The sequence below is a fragment of the Pavona decussata genome, unplaced genomic scaffold, assembly GCF_977016875.1.
Source record: "Pavona decussata unplaced genomic scaffold, jaPavDecu1.1 SCAFFOLD_175, whole genome shotgun sequence".
Taxonomy (NCBI): Eukaryota; Metazoa; Cnidaria; class Anthozoa; order Scleractinia; family Agariciidae; genus Pavona; species Pavona decussata.
The window spans coordinates 9,109-25,652 of NW_028145586.1; the positions used below are offsets into that span (position 1 = coordinate 9,109).

Genomic DNA, 16,544 nt, shown 5'->3' on the forward strand with positions numbered 1-16,544 from the left:
TTCCTGTGACACTCGTACACGGGGGGGGAGCTTGGTATCATCCCTGTCTTGTTCAAGTCAACAGTACTCCAATCTTTCACTGCCATGGTCCGAAATGGCTTTTAGCACGGTATTTGCATTGAGGGTGGATGTCCTGTGACACTTGCACACCGGGGGGGGGAGCCTGGTGTCATCCCTGGCTTGTTCAAGTCAACAGTACTCCAATCTTTCACTGTCATGGTCCGAAATGGCTTTTAGCACGGTATTGGCATTGAGGGTGGGTTTCCTGTGACACTCGTACACGGGGGGGGGAGCTTGGTATCATCCCTGTCTTGTTCAAGTCAACAGTACTCCAATCTTTCACTGCCATGGTCCGAAATGGCTTTTAGCACGGTATTGGCATTGAGGGTGGATGTCCTGTGACACTTGCACACCGGGGGGGGAAGCCTGGTGTCATCCCTGGCTTGTTCAAGTCAACAGTACTCCAATCTTTCACTGTCATGGTCCGAAATGGCTTTTAGCACGGTATTGGCATTGAGGGTGGGTTTCCTGTGACACTCGTACACGGGGGGGGAGCTTGGTATCATCCCTGTCTTGTTCAAGTCAACAGTACTCCAATCTTTCACTGCCATGGTCCGAAATGGCTTTTAGCACGGTATTGGCATTGAGGGTGGGTTTCCTGTGACACTCGTACACGGGGGGGGGAGCTTGGTATCATCCCTGTCTTGTTCAAGTCAACAGTACTCCAATCTTTCACTGCCATGGTCCGAAATGGCTTTTAGCACGGTATTGGCATTGAGGGTGGATGTCCTGTGACACTTGCACACCGGGGGGGGAAGCCTGGTGTCATCCCTGGCTTGTTCAAGTCAACAGTACTCCAATCTTTCACTGTCATGGTCCGAAATGGCTTTTAGCACGGTATTGGCATTGAGGGTGGGTTTCCTGTGACACTCGTACACGGGGGGGGAGCTTGGTATCATCCCTGTCTTGTTCAAGTCAACAGTACTCTAATCTTTCACTGCCATGGTCCGAAATGGCTTTTAGCACGGTATTGGCATTGAGGGTGGGTTTCCTGTGACACTCGTACACGGGGGGGGGAGCTTGGTATCATCCCTGTCTTGTTCAAGTCAACAGTACTCCAATCTTTCACTGCCATGGTCCGAAATGGCTTTTAGCACGGTATTGGCATTGAGGGTGGATGTCCTGTGACACTTGCACACCGGGGGGGGAAGCCTGGTGTCATCCCTGGCTTGTTCAAGTCAACAGTACTCCAATCTTTCACTGTCATGGTCCGAAATGGCTTTTAGCACGGTATTGGCATTGAGGGTGGGTTTCCTGTGACACTCGTACACGGGGGGGGAGCTTGGTATCATCCCTGTCTTGTTCAAGTCAACAGTACTCCAATCTTTCACTGCCATGGTCCGAAATGGCTTTTAGCACGGTATTTGCATTGAGGGTGGATGTCCTGTGACACTTGCACACCGGGGGGGGGAGCCTGGTGTCATCCCTGGCTTGTTCAAGTCAACAGTACTCCAATCTTTCACTGTCATGGTCCGAAATGGCTTTTAGCACGGTATTGGCATTGAGGGTGGGTTTCCTGTGACACTCGTACACGGGGGGGGGAGCTTGGTATCATCCCTGTCTTGTTCAAGTCAACAGTACTCCAATCTTTCACTGCCATGGTCCGAAATGGCTTTTAGCACGGTATTGGCATTGAGGGTGGATGTCCTGTGACACTTGCACACCGGGGGGGGAAGCCTGGTGTCATCCCTGGCTTGTTCAAGTCAACAGTACTCCAATCTTTCACTGTCATGGTCCGAAATGGCTTTTAGCACGGTATTGGCATTGAGGGTGGGTTTCCTGTGACACTCGTACACGGGGGGGGAGCTTGGTATCATCCCTGTCTTGTTCAAGTCAACAGTACTCCAATCTTTCACTGTCATGGTCCGAAATGGCTTTTAGCACGGTATTGGCATTGAGGGTGGGTTTCCTGTGACACTCGTACACGGGGGGGGGAGCTTGGTATCATCCCTGTCTTGTTCAAGTCAACAGTACTCCAATCTTTCACTGCCATGGTCCGAAATGGCTTTTAGCACGGTATTGGCATTGAGGGTGGATGTCCTGTGACACTTGCACACCGGGGGGGGAAGCCTGGTGTCATCCCTGGCTTGTTCAAGTCAACAGTACTCCAATCTTTCACTGTCATGGTCCGAAATGGCTTTTAGCACGGTATTGGCATTGAGGGTGGGTTTCCTGTGACACTCGTACACGGGGGGGGAGCTTGGTATCATCCCTGTCTTGTTCAAGTCAACAGTACTCTAATCTTTCACTGCCATGGTCCGAAATGGCTTTTAGCACGGTATTGGCATTGAGGGTGGGTTTCCTGTGACACTCGTACACGGGGGGGGGAGCTTGGTATCATCCCTGTCTTGTTCAAGTCAACAGTACTCCAATCTTTCACTGCCATGGTCCGAAATGGCTTTTAGCACGGTATTGGCATTGAGGGTGGATGTCCTGTGACACTTGCACACCGGGGGGGGAAGCCTGGTGTCATCCCTGGCTTGTTCAAGTCAACAGTACTCCAATCTTTCACTGTCATGGTCCGAAATGGCTTTTAGCACGGTATTGGCATTGAGGGTGGGTTTCCTGTGACACTCGTACACGGGGGGGGAGCTTGGTATCATCCCTGTCTTGTTCAAGTCAACAGTACTCCAATCTTTCACTGCCATGGTCCGAAATGGCTTTTAGCACGGTATTTGCATTGAGGGTGGATGTCCTGTGACACTTGCACACCGGGGGGGGGAGCCTGGTGTCATCCCTGGCTTGTTCAAGTCAACAGTACTCCAATCTTTCACTGTCATGGTCCGAAATGGCTTTTAGCACGGTATTGGCATTGAGGGTGGGTTTCCTGTGACACTCGTACACGGGGGGGGGAGCTTGGTATCATCCCTGTCTTGTTCAAGTCAACAGTACTCCAATCTTTCACTGCCATGGTCCGAAATGGCTTTTAGCACGGTATTGGCATTGAGGGTGGATGTCCTGTGACACTTGCACACCGGGGGGGGAAGCCTGGTGTCATCCCTGGCTTGTTCAAGTCAACAGTACTCCAATCTTTCACTGTCATGGTCCGAAATGGCTTTTAGCACGGTATTGGCATTGAGGGTGGGTTTCCTGTGACACTCGTACACGGGGGGGGAGCTTGGTATCATCCCTGTCTTGTTCAAGTCAACAGTACTCCAATCTTTCACTGTCATGGTCCGAAATGGCTTTTAGCACGGTATTGGCATTGAGGGTGGGTTTCCTGTGACACTCGTACACGGGGGGGGGAGCTTGGTATCATCCCTGTCTTGTTCAAGTCAACAGTACTCCAATCTTTCACTGCCATGGTCCGAAATGGCTTTTAGCACGGTATTGGCATTGAGGGTGGATGTCCTGTGACACTTGCACACCGGGGGGGGAAGCCTGGTGTCATCCCTGGCTTGTTCAAGTCAACAGTACTCCAATCTTTCACTGTCATGGTCCGAAATGGCTTTTAGCACGGTATTGGCATTGAGGGTGGGTTTCCTGTGACACTCGTACACGGGGGGGGAGCTTGGTATCATCCCTGTCTTGTTCAAGTCAACAGTACTCTAATCTTTCACTGCCATGGTCCGAAATGGCTTTTAGCACGGTATTTGCATTGAGGGTGGATGTCCTGTGACACTTGCACACCGGGGGGGGGAGCCTGGTATCATCCCTGGCTTGTTCAAGTCAACAGTACTCCAATCTTTCACTGTCATGGTCCGAAATGGCTTTTAGCACGGTATTGGCATTGAGGGTGGGTTTCCTGTGACACTCGTACACGGGGGGGGGAGCTTGGTATCATCCCTGTCTTGTTCAAGTCAACAGTACTCCAATCTTTCACTGCCATGGTCCGAAATGGCTTTTAGCACGGTATTTGCATTGAGGGTGGGTAAGATTTTTAGGATAAGTTAGCCAAGAAATCCACCATTAAAAGTTTTCTCTTTCTGTTCGTTTTACTACACTACTATTGGGTGTGAGATTGACTGAGGAACGTTTTATTATAAAGTTGGGGCTGACCGAACGTGCACGGTTGACGAGCATTTAATTTTACGGAGATCGATCCCTAAGAGATTGCGTACGGTTCACAGAGTAACAAGTCTCTCAGATTTGTTTTGGATAGTAGCCTTGCCTGAACTGAGGTTCTCTCTCTCTCTCTCTTAGATTTCCTCGAGGTTTTTTTTTGTGTTCGTTGCAAGCTATTTTTTTTTCTTGATTACATAGGTTGCAGTCCTAAATATTTACATGTGGAAAACATAAAAGTCAGATTTATTTGAAATCGAGGTCGAGCGAAAGGCTTAGGCGAGATTTTGTTTATTAGATGGGACGAGCGTGCGTTTTGGTTTGACTGTGGTACAAGAATGAAGGTTCCCTTTGCATTGTGGGTAATGGCGGACTTTTTTGACGGGGAACACACAGGTCCCGAGGTTAGAGGTTTATTTTATAAGTCTAAAACCAACTCTTCATTTCCCCAATTCGAGCACGTCATAGCTTGGCAAATGGGCCACAACTTACGGTAATACCGGCTAAACTAAAGTTTACCGTAGACAGGAATATTGAAGAGTTGCTGATAAACTTTCCGACTGGATCGATCCACCAACCATTGCCAAAGCAATAGCGCTTAAAAGCTCTTTCCACGATGGAAGGATGGAAGACACGTTTCGTTTCTTTGAAAGGTGCCAGTGACTTGCGGATATCCGGACTTAATGATGCCCTTCAATCACCAGGCGGTTAAAAAAATCAACAATAACTAAGCCACATAAATACGACATCGAACCGCTACGGATCTTCATTAACATAACCAAACCTTCCCGCCAAAAACGACACAATGGTCCTGCCAAATTATTCTTTTCCAGATTCCCTCTTCCTTTCATTCCTGGAGGAAACTAGGCACCCACAAGGATAACTAAGGCAAGTTTCACCGTTTCTTTACACTTCCAAATGAGTAAGTCACCATTCAAATCTTAACTCTACCTTTTACTTTTAACTTCTGGACCCGGTTGTTCAAAGAGGGGATAACTCTATCCAGAGGATAAATTGCTATCCAGCAGATAAATTGTACTCCAACCAATACATTGTATTCACTGGATTAGCGACTTATTCGCTGGATACAGTTATCCACTCTTTGTCAAATCAGATTGTGATAGGCAATTCATGATAAGCCAACTAAAGTTTGTATTCAATATAACAAATATAAAACGTTTCTTTGACATGTCACAGGTCACAAATACAGCTCACTGTGATAATTTTATCCAACCAAGCTAAACAGAGTTTCCTAGCCCTAACCCCATACTAAAAAGATAATATTTTGGGATTAGGGGATGCTTACACTCTTGCTTACATGCAAGTACAACATTGACCTGGGAATGTGACCTGAAAAATGTACCTGCCCAACAATAAATGCATCTGTTGTTCATTCCCAACATAAAACAACCAAGCATAGTTATGCCCAGAATTTGTATATAGTGTGACAATTCAGTAGTCCCTTACTGCACTGCAGGCTGCCCTGTTGTACGAAATGGTCTTAAGTTTTGCAGAGCCTGAGGATGAAATTCTAAAGTGTGAATATCCAAACAAATGCGAGCAAGCAGTACTTTCCCATGCTATTATTTGCCAATCTGTACAAGGTGGTTCTAGAATCTGTGGAAATTGGAAAGTGGGCCCATTAAAATCACAGCTACGGAGCAATACGTTCCTGTGGCACTGTTCATTGGATAGTATCAAGTGATTCTAACTTTAGAGGTTGTTGATAAAATCCTTAAGTGCAACCATTCAAAGGTTTAGCAGCTACTGAGCAGCACTTCCCTTTGTAGCTGTTTATTATGCTGCATCAAGTGGTTTTAATTGTTTGAGTCTGTGAATAAAAGTTCTAAAGTCTGACTATTTAAATGTTAGATCACTTTGTGTAATGCAACAAGGGCAATTAGGGACTACCATAGAATACCCTGCAATACATGACATGGAACAACATGATAAATTAGGAGCTACAGTGATTGAAAATTCACATCCTATGAACAACAAAAGTTGTGCGAGGCTTATAACTGCTTATATGTTATAACATAAACTAGGAAAGGGGGTTATACTCAATACACAAGTAGAAATAGAAAATCTGTTTAAAGCTCTTATACTCCCTGAGATCAATTATCCACTTCCAGTGTTTGTGCTGGCATGACAGACTTAAATAGTATCCAGTGCTTACTCAGGCAGTGTTTTAAAAGGCATTTTATTTTAGAGCCAGTTGACATACAGTCAACTTTATCGTAAGCGACAACCCTTGGGGCACAACAAAGTGGTTGCTTACGGTGGTTGCTTATGGGAAAGATAAAAAAAATAAGCCTAATACTAGCTTGATTAATTTATTACATAAAAAATATTACCTTAGAAGCTAAAATTAGGCAAATAGGAACCAATTAATTTGATTTTTGCACATTTTCTGATGAAACTTTGTATAACATTTTGGAACAGATCACTGTAACAATTCCTGTTTACCCATAATTTCTAATATTTATAGAAATCTCCTCTGTTTGTAAACTGTTATTATCTGTCAGCAGTCCAGGGAAGTGTCGTTCATAATTGAACTTTTGTCCCTTCTGAGTAATTATTTACAAACCATCATATTTGATTTTGTTGGGTGGCCGCTTAACGGAATATGTGTAATTTATGCCCTAAAAAGTGGTCGCGGTCCCTTAAGAAATTTGAGTGGTGGAAGCTTACGAGAGAGCTCTTGAGACAGTATTTAACTGAGAAGCAAAACAGTTGTTTATGAAGTCGTTGCTAACAGGAGGTGGTCACTTACGAGAAGTGCTCGCTATGAGAGAGTTGACTGTATTGGAAAAATGACACCATTTCAGCTTTTTAATAAAATAAAATAAAAAACACATGCATCCACTATATTCCTTTTTAAATTGCCAGCAATAAACGAATCATCTAAATGGCTTTGATGTCAGTCAAGCTAAGTGCCTAGAGTAAATACTGAACATTATTAGAAGTTATTTTAATAGATTGGTTTCTTGATATAAATTAGTTCTTTTATGTAGATATTACTTAACTGTTAGTTATTGTGAGGGAAAATTTATTGATGGATTTGTCTTCTTTCAGGGTACAAATGGTAAACCTGAGTTACTAACATGGAAGAAATCCTCACCTGCGGTAAGTCCAGTAAGAAAGGAGAGTGAGGTGTTGAAAAATAATAGTGAAAAGTGATTCAGTGTTGATGAAGACATCACTTCTGTGTAGTGTGAGTTTTTCATGTGCTTCCTTCAGCTGTCATGCTCTCAAGCAAACTTGAACTTGCTCCAGTGTTCTTGTAACAATGAACAGTTGTATGAAAAGGACTTATTGAAGTCAAGTTCAGTCTGTAATTCTACAAGTGATTTTCCTATCTGTTCAATTTTGAGAGTAATTTATACTGAAGGTCGAGGTTTTGTACATATAAATAAATTATGATGATAGATTCATATGGATGGCTTCTGGACAAGGAACAAGGACATACATGATACAAAAAAATTATTCTGAGCCAGGTGATGACATCTGCTGTACATTACTTGTATGCACTATTCTGTAATCCTTGTTCCAATGCCAATGAACAGAACAAAATTGCTACAAATTTGCTGCTTTTACATCCTTTTGGTAATCCTTGTTCCCTAATCATTGCTGATGGTAGCTAATAACATTCAAGAATTTTGATCTCGTCAGTCCTTAATAACCATTGTTGCACTTTGCTCAGTTCAAGTGATCATACTAAGGACTAAAGAAAACTCATCCAATAATCAAATGGTCATAAATTAGCAGTTCGATAGCATTTATTTGTTAAGATATATTTCTGCACATGACAGTTGTTTGGATCTAGATGTTAGTTACAAAGTGATAATGACAGAAATCTGTCAAAACGTGTCTCACAGAACAAAAACTGTGATTCTCTTTTAAGTAATAACATTGCTGTCATCCAACTCTTACTGTGCATGTCCAAAAACAATATTCTTACTCATCCCAAGGAAGGTTTTTTTGGGTCCTGCATCCCCTCTCCAATTAAATTGTATTTTATATCCATATTTGCTTCTAAAATTTTTCCTTTTTTAGACCACCGTCTGCCTAGAAAATTCAATGACCTTCCAAGAGGTGGGTAGGAATTTTTTTCTGAAACTGCATAATTATGTGTTCTACAACTCGTAATGATTACCCTTCGCATTTGGCCAAGACATTTAAAAGGTAAAAATTGTTACTTCACTATTCTGATATTCAAACTGATAGACAAGAGAAATCCAGGTTATTATAATAAAGTGCTGACAACCTAAGCCCAGAAAGAATATGTCTTAATTTATGACCACTGTATGGTAAACGCAAAAGTCAGTTGCTAATTAAATTGAGTAATAATCAATTAAATTTATTTTACTGTGTTCATTGTCACATGAATTATCATCAAATTCACACGTTTTAGAAACATTTAATACACAAGACATCCTATTTGCATTAATGTATCAATAAAATAAATACAGCACTCATACTTCGACTACAACAGTTATGGCACAAAAAATATGCCTTAACATTTGTCAACAAGTTAAAGTCACTTTTTTGACACATACTTTACCATAAACAACAGAGTAAATTGTTAATATACACATTTGCATATGACTCTAAAACAAGCTCAATGATACCACTTTTAATACAGAACTGCAGATAAACATTTTTTGGCAAGATTGCAAAAAATTATTCAAAAGAGTTCAGAGCCACCTTAAATTTTCGAAAACTTATGGTAGAGAATTATTGTGAATTATTGGTGAAAAATTATTGTGCAGAAGAACACTTAGGTCAAACTTAGTGCGACCTACGGACACCGTCAATCTGGCTAAACAAGATGGCTTGGTTTACAGGATTCCCTATGAGTGCAGAATCTGCATCGGGGAAACAGGGAGATCTATGCATCAGACTATACTGTGAGAAAATGCTAATACACTTTTTATTATTGTATCTACCACAATGAACAACAACCTCTAAGAAATTACAAACAAGACACAATAAAATAATTTAAATTTGTTTACAAAGAAAAAGTTTTGAGGAGACCGAAAAGAAACTAGAATGCTTGTTTTATTTTATTTATTTTTTTTTATTAGCTTTATGTAACACTAACAATGCAATACTTACCACTACTAACACTAATTGTGATAATGTACAGTACTGAAGTACTTATAGTATATGCAGAGTGGCAGTGTACAAAGTTGACTTAAGGACAAGGAGATCAAGCAATAAATTTAGAATGCTAATTTGAAAACTCACCAGAAACATACAACAGAACAATATTGAAACATGTCACTGTGGTAGGTTGAACTGCCAATTCAAAATAGAATCCTCCTTGCTGACATGAAAATCGGCATTAGTATGATACAGAAGAGTACAAACAAATCACAACATCAATAACATAACTAATCCAAACATTGCAAGTGTTAATGCCCTGTCTTTATATCCAAGATCAGTTGAATAAATGTCTTCTTCAAGTTAACACCTCCTTTGTAGGGTCAATTTTGGTCTTAAATTGTGATTTCTAATCAATCGTATGATTATAGACCAAATTGAACTCCACTCAGTTCAATTGCCATTATTGATAGCAAATTCCAGCCAAATCTTGAAGTGAAATCATTCATTCTCCCATCTGGCACGAAACGTTGGATTTTTCCTGTTGAAGTGAAACTTTTTGCTTGCTTAACATTCTTAAATGAACAAAAAAATCAGCCGTGTAATAAAAGGACTGTTTCTTTTCCAAACAGGCGATTTTCTTGTGATTTTGCTGACAAAACTAATGGCTGGTTTGCTATTTTACAAGATTTTTTTTTTTGTAGTGACACACTATTTTTAACTCGATACCACTAACTTCCGAGCAGAACTCAGTTTTTTGGTCCATGTTCATTATTTCCCTTGGAGTTTTTGTTTTATTTTAGGATTTCCCTTGGAGTTTTATTTTCTAATTTTGTCCCATTTTGCTTCAATAAAGAAAATTTTATTCTTACCTAAAATTAGTCAAACAAAATTAAGTCTCACAACACTGTTGGTTGGCATTAACTACTGACACGTTTTTCTTGCATGTATTTCTAATAATTATTTTAGCATTTATTTGTGACAATTATCTTGACAATGAACAAACAGAAATTCTTTAAACAATAAAATATAATGGTAAATACTAAGACATGTGAGTATTTTCACTGAAGGTCCTTGCAAAGTATGTTTGTTAAGAGGCTATCTAACTAAGAATTGGCCACGTAATTTGGATCAAAATTTTGATTTCTTTCAAAATTTCTCCACAAAACAAGGTTGATATGCAATAAAAGAAAACACAATTCTTTGGTTTTTATTCTGGATAATAGTCAAGATTTTGAGGCGAATGTCATCGATACCCGAAACCCTCAAATTTACAAGAGCCTTTCATGAAGCCAAAATTAACTTTCTTTCGGATGCTTGCCGCCTAGCATATATTTAGTGTAGGAACATAAGAATTACATCAGTGATAGAAACCTCTTAATTTTCTTAAAACAGATGGTAAAATCAAACCAGAGTATGTCAAATTACTAAAATAACCGTCTCTTGAACAGGACATAGTCAACGCCATTTGCAAGAGCTGGGCTATTAGTGGCACAATAAAAACTCAACTTTCTTAAAATTCTGACTTATTTTAAGAACCTCCAAAAAATTCCAATAAATTATTTCTATATTTTCAATGCAACTTGTGGATGAGTAGTCAAATGCACTGCACAGTCCTCTTGCATTTCAGTGAGACATTCTGTGGGAAAGTGCCCTGCAGAAGCCAATTAAGTCACAGTGCGTTGAAAGCTCCAGTGAGGATTGTCGTCTGGTATGTAATATGATTGCACCAGAAAGCGGAGCTGAATTATACAAAGCTGTTACCTCTCAGTATGGAGTGGAGCCTTCTTCGGATCTAGAAGCACTGATAACAGCCTGCAGAAATGCAAATACCTTGGGTTTCAGGACACAGATCCTTAGTATTTATGCATTCAGGTATGCCATTCCTGTATTAAATACCTGAATGCGTAAATACTAAGGATCTATGTCCTGGAAGAGGATTGCTAAATGAAACAAAGGTGTTTGAAATAATAATTTTAATAAAGTTAAAGTGGGGCGCTTGTTAGAGGGACAGAGTGGGGCGGTGGTATTTCCTGGAATAAGAGAGGTAAAATAAATTAACCACAATGGTAAAAGTGTGTTCTCTGACAAAACAGCACAGTACATTTAGGCATTACCATCACCTCCCACACTCCAATCCACATAAGTTCCATCGAGTGTCTTTGTAGGTGTTGGTACTTTCTTATATGGCGTTGATGATAGTTAACTTGGCTTCCTACCTGGCATTCCTGGTAAGCAATTTTTTCCTTTCTTATTAATGACAATGCAGAAACAAATATTTCTACTTTAATAAGTAAAGACACTAGTATTTTACATTCTTGTATATATGACCAACCTTTCAGCACACATATATAGTACCTGTTGCAACTTTCACAAATAGGAGGCTCCTCCTCTGAAAAACGTTGCAGTCAGTCGCCTTCTCCAAGGTATCCTTATGTTTTTTTTTCTGTATGTTGTAGAGATTGCTTAACCAAATTACACAAAAAACAAGGTAAATAACCATGTGCGTATGTAACACAAGGACTGTACTTTTTCGATCTAATTTCTACAGTGATACACTGTCAAGTCTGAATAATTGTGTGCTTCAAAAGTAGTATATATGGTACTTACGGGAGCCACTTGTGCTATTTCACCAACAAAGTGTAAATCTCCCTCGAAGTTTGAACTTGATTACAATAATTTTTCCTTCTTCAAGTTTTTAAACTTCCCTTTATGCTCAGGGTATTGACACGTTTCTGGGGGGCCTGCCAAGGCTGTTTCTGTGTTTTGGGCTCACATTCATCTTTTTAACATTGCTTGCAACGACAAGGTCGATCTCGCGTGACAAGTGACATCTGCGAAGATGATAACTAATTTCATGCATACATTCGCGGAGAAAAATTATTTCTTCTTCGCTTCTATTTGGCCCACAATGCCCGTATAAGATCACAGAAAAAGAGATTTTTCTCTTTGGACATGGTCATGCTAGCATAATATTTTGCTTTGCAAGCATTTTTATATCGACTTACTCAGTAACGAAGTTTGTTGATGCGGTCAGCGGCAGTACTTTAAAAACCGTAAGTACATCGTGTCTTCATACATGACCAGCCTACCAGAAAACGAACAAATATGGCGGCCGGTTCTTCAAACTTAATTGCTCGATTTTCTTTCTTCCTTTTGACGCTACTGGTGTATTCGTCAACTAGAAAAAATGTCGATACGATGACCTGCACTCACTCATCGGAATTCCTCAGAGACATGGAGTATTTTGGGATAAAATGACAGTCACACAAGACTAGGGAATTCGAACCCCATTGGTCACAACAGTCGACCGATGGTTTTCGATTCGGTGAGTCCTAACACTTTCTTGGGTATATAAATGTTAAACAATACCCCGACAATGGTAATTGGTCACTATTTACCGAGGCATTGCCGCGTCTAATTCACCGCAGCTTTCGGTTGCTTTCGTATTTGCCGCGGTCGCGGTTTTCGTCCCACCGCGGTTAATTCGCGGCAATCACGATCGGCAAAGTAATAATGATTAACAAATCTGGCCTTTCACAGCTTATAGTTGCAGTACATCACATTTGTCTCCTACTTTACTGAATCATTATTCCACTTGAATTGGGATGTCAACAGAATATTTGTAATTGCCATGCTTACCGGTAACTCAAGCTTTTAGTGATGTTGTATGTTTCACTTTCCAGATCAGTGCTCTGAAACTTGTTCACCGTGATTCAATGATTGGTCTCCTCAAAAAAAAGTTGAATTAACAGCTGGAGCTTACAGAGAAACAACTGAACCCAGTATGTGCCCTGAGTTTTGTTCACTACTAGAGAAATCCTTTTGACCAAGAATTAACTACAAACAAGTTCAAACAACAACACCAAACCAGGGCTCAAAATAACGGCCGGTCAACGGACAATGTCCGTAATGATTGGGGAGTTGACCGGTCAACCTTCTGTCTTGCCGGTCATATGCATATTGACCGGTCACATTCGATCGCATTGAAGATGAAATAAATAAAAATTTCCATGCTATTTAGTTGTTTCAGTTGTTACCAGTATGTAGCGAGTCCCTGTGTATTGTGAAACTTTGATCTGAAATCCTGGATGAAATGCAACTTGAACCGTTGTTTACAATTCGTGCATTGAAACGACATTGGGTTCACAAACTTCCAGTCACAAAACTATAAATATTTTTACTTTTATTAGTTAATTTATTAGTTAGTTTATTCTAATACACATAAGCTTGTTTTCATTTCGCCGCCGTAATTTATTTTTATTGTTGACTATGAGTGCTTTAAAGTGCTATAAGCTCTACGCATTACGGCTTTTTTTGGAAATATATAACACCAGTTTTGCTTCATGGGCCCCTGTTTTAAAAATTATTTATGTTATAAATTTGACCGGCCAGAAACGATACATGACCGAGCTAAAATGAATTTGGCCAGTCATCTTGTCCGGAGACTCTCCGGAAATTATTTCGAGCCCTGCAAACTAAATAATAATAATAATAATAATAATAATAATAATAATAATAATAATAATAATAATTTCATATGTGTGGCCAACTCCAGAAATTGAACCCAAGTCATACTTTCCCTGCTCTCCTAAAAGACGTTTTAATTATTTTGTCCAAGAGTGTAGATGTTGGATTGGTAAAACATTGTTATGAGTCAGTGTGCATGCAATCTTCTGTTTTCAAAACTCAACATGCAGTGACAAAAGGCGAATCTACTGGCAGAGAATGTGTTGGTTATGTTTGATGTAGGTTCTCTGAAAGTTTTTCTCAAAAACCAATATTTTCAAATTTGATTTTGATCTGAATATGGGGAAACTGCATGTGATATGGCTCTCCTGCTGAAATACAATTTCATTCCATCCCTAGATCTTTTGAACCAAATTTAATTTTATTTGACTTTCAAACTCAAAACGTTATATCTGATGTGGAAGTTTGGAGATTAAAAGGATTTAAATTTCCAGTTGTAGATTACAGTCAAACCTGTATATAACGGCCCTGTATATAGTGGTCACCCTGTATATAACGGTCACTGAACAACTTCCCAAAACTCGTCCCTTATATTTACTGTTAAGTTGACCTGCATATAGCGGTCACCTGTATATAGCGGACGCGGTCACCCTTTAGACATCATGAATGCACAATTTCATTATCTTCTACCTGTATATAACGGTCACGAAATTGGGTTACGATTAATGAATAATGACAAGCTTTATTCATCAGCTCGCTAAATAGTAGCCACCAAGGCAGGGGTCTCACAAAAATGCAAATATTGGTACTAAACACAACTACTAATACATGTCATCGCCTACGTTCGACACATGCTTGCGGCAGATAACATCTAAGTGCCGTAACAATAGTTACCGTAACTGTAACAACACAACCGTACCACACTGTTTTCACTTTCGTCATAGTTCCCTGATTATAACACTGTACTGTACTTATCAAGTTGACAGCCGTGGTTTTTCACTGAAAGTATACTGCACCTCCCTTAAAGTACACCACGGACATTTTATGGGCATTTTTGTCGTATTTATTGCGTTTCTGTTTAAAATTGTTGTCAATAAATGTAAATTGAGTGATTTTCCACTTAAAAACGTTGTTCATTAGCTTCCAGTAGACTTTTACTGCACCTCCCTAACGGTACACCACGGGCCTTTTTTTTAATCGTGATTATTGCGTTGCTGTTACTGGTTATTGTCAATTAAACGTAAATTGAATGATTATTTGCACATAGAAATGTTATTTATTGACTTCTGGGGCAGTTTAAAGGAAACCTGTGTAAAGCGGTCACCCTGTATATAACGGTCACCTGGCCATTTCCCAAGGGTGACCGTTATATACAGGTTTGACTGTATTGTTATTAGCATTATTAATTTTGTGAGCCTTGGCAATTCAGTTTTATATTGACATTGAGGTATTAATAAACCATCTGTCTGTCTGTCTGTCTGTCTGTCTGTCTGTCTGTCTGTCTATCAAATTGTCATGGGCTAGGAAAATCTGTCCACTGTCTGCTGTATCGTGTAATTTTGCATGAAGTATACAGTCTATTGATTCTTTTCCTTCCACCTTCTCTACACAACTGCTATCAAATTAATCATTCTATATTGTTTTTTTCCTAGAAACAAGAGGAGCTGGAAAGATTGATGCCTCTATCACAGGAGGAAAAAATGAAATTACTGGCAGATGTCCACGTTAAGTAAAACAATGTTTTTATGTCTTCAACATTTTAAGCAAGCTTTACAACACAACCTGTAACACCAATAGAGCATTGCTGGGAGGTAATTATTAGCTTCCAGCCATGTTTTAAGTATATCCTCCCCTTGCTCATGACAGAAAACTTTATTCCAGATATCATTGGTAATTGAAGTGTACTAACAGTAACTGTTGTTTTTATCCCCTTGTGACGATGTAACCTTTGTTTCAGGATATCACTGTTACAGTAAAAACCCACATATAAGAACTGAGAATTTTAGAGGTCAGGCTGAACAGGTTCTTGTGTTTTAGGGTAGTTTTTCATAAGTCAGGCTGATTAGGTTCTTAATAGGTTGTTATTTTTCAGAGGTTGTCGTACTGTAACCCTTGGCAGAAATCGTCTATAAATCGTCTATATTGCACTGTAGCTTTATGGAAAACAGATTTCTAGTTAAAATTCAAACAAATGTAAATCAAAGAAAACATATACACAATAACTTTTTGTCACACAATCAAAATCCAGAATTTTCACCATCAAAATTGGAGTGATTGTTTTTGTATAAGAACCTATTTTTTCTTTGCCAGGCTGAACAGGTTCTTATATTTTTGGGTATTTAAATGCCAAATTTCAGCCTGTAGGTTCTTATATCACTAGGTTCTTATATGCGGGTTTTTACTGTAGTGGGGGTTTCGTTGCTCAGTATTACCTTCTTTTGATTTCTATTTTAAGGCAAATGAATGACTTAAGGAAGGGTCAAGACAGTCATAACCAGGAAGAGTTAAAACTTTTGTCACGGCAGCAAAACAGGGATGAACTTCAAAGGTTTGCTATTCTTTATTATATAGTCCAAACTATAAACGCCTTAAAAATTAAGGAAAGGACATGTAATATCTTTCTTAAATTATACTACACTCTTTCTTTTTTATAAGAATATTGTTTTTCCGGCCCAGGCTGAATATTCCTATTTTTCTGCCGATTTTAGGCTGGAAATATTCTTGTAATATTCTTAATTATAGCTTATGGCATTTCCGTTTAAGGATGTATTGGGTTATCAATTACAAGTGTTTGGTGTCTAGATCTGTATCGCGTTAGATTGTGCACGTACTCCATCGCTGTTCGTTGCAGTCAGTTAGGTCAAGATGTTACGTCAGACGACACTTGACCGTTTTGGCTTTAAAAA

The 16,544-nt window shown here is 39.6% G+C and overlaps 1 long non-coding RNA gene across 4 annotated transcripts in view; it reads left to right on the forward strand.

Annotated features, from left to right (window-relative positions):
- Positions 1–4,453: 4,453 nt before the first annotated feature.
- The window catches only part of LOC146463461 (uncharacterized), a 42,688-nt gene continuing 30,597 nt past the window's right edge, over positions 4,454–16,544 (forward strand). Inside the window, exons 1-6 of one of the 4 annotated variants that reach the window (XR_014856889.1) lie at positions 4,454–4,984; positions 7,138–7,188; positions 8,119–8,157; positions 12,855–12,953; positions 15,291–15,367; positions 16,094–16,186. This is a non-coding gene — a long non-coding RNA (uncharacterized LOC146463461). Of the gene's footprint in view, positions 4,985–7,137; positions 7,189–8,118; positions 8,158–10,165; positions 12,497–12,854; positions 12,954–15,290; positions 15,368–16,093; positions 16,187–16,544 lie in introns of those variants that run through there. The other 3 variants (XR_014856892.1, XR_014856893.1, XR_014856888.1) reach the window with 3 other exon arrangements.